Genomic DNA, 1,177 nt, shown 5'->3' with positions numbered 1-1,177 from the left:
ATTGTATTATATTATATTACCACATCCATATCCATACCACCACTCCCCAGATATTCAGCAAATGGAAGCTATGATCAGGATCCATAATCAAATGCTCTTTTTTTTTTGGGGGGGGGGGTTACTGGGAATTGAACTCAGGGGCACTTGACCACTGAGCCACATACCCAAGACTATTTTGTATTTTATTTAGAGACAGGGTCTCACTGAGTTGCGTAATGTCTTGCTTTTTGCTGAGGCTGGCTTTGAACTCACGATCCTCCTGCCTCAGCCTCCCAAGCCGCTGGGATTACAGGCATGTGCCACTGCACCCAGCTTAGTTTTGCTTCAATCATATTATATCACCTCTGTTATCATCTTTGTTCCTATTTTTTATGCCTATGAGTTATCTTTATTGCCATCTAACTTGTATTTGTACATTTTCTCCCCAACACTGTTGTTGGCTCTTTGAAAACCTCTCTCAACTTTTTGGGAATCTGCCGTTGTGGTCCAGAGTGGTTTTCTAGGATACATCTATTGGCTGATTTTTGAACTGTTTTGGAAACAGGATTAAATAATTACATATGCTTAATTAAGAAATTATTGCCCTGGTGTAATTTCATTATTCTAAGAAGCCATATTAATATTTTGGTACTATTTAAATTTAATATGTTCACTGAATGCTTATAGATAGACAAACTGAATTGTTCTGAATGTAATCATATATTGATATGATTATTTGTAGTTTGTTTATTTCTGTAGCTAATCTCCTGCCCTGTTAGAGGGTGAATTGTGTTCCCCAGAGAGCTCTATTGAAGTTCTAACCCCCAGTGTTGAGAGCCACAGCCGAAGGGGCCCCAGCAAACTTCCAGCTGCCAGCAAACTTCCAGCTGCCAGCTGATGATTGGCTCACAGCAGCCCCAGCAAACTTCTAGCTGCCAACTGATTGGCTGGGTCGCATGGGCAGAGCCAAAAAAAGTCCCCCAGATTGGAAGGATCCTGAAGGATGTGAAGGAACTATACAGCCATATGTATTGGATCATCTTCCCGTAAATTTATGGGGACGAGATGTCCTAGATCAATTAGGTTTGACATTAACAAATAACATCAACCAAAATGCACCCACTATTATGACTAGACAAGGTTTTAGGAAAGGAAAAAGATTAGAAAAACAAGAACAAGGTATAGCAGCACCAATACA

Source organism: Marmota marmota, unplaced genomic scaffold (genome assembly GCF_001458135.2).
Source record: "Marmota marmota marmota unplaced genomic scaffold, marMar, whole genome shotgun sequence".
Lineage (NCBI taxonomy): Eukaryota > Metazoa > Chordata > Mammalia > Rodentia > Sciuridae > Marmota > Marmota marmota.
This window is presented reverse-complemented; position numbering follows the sequence as displayed.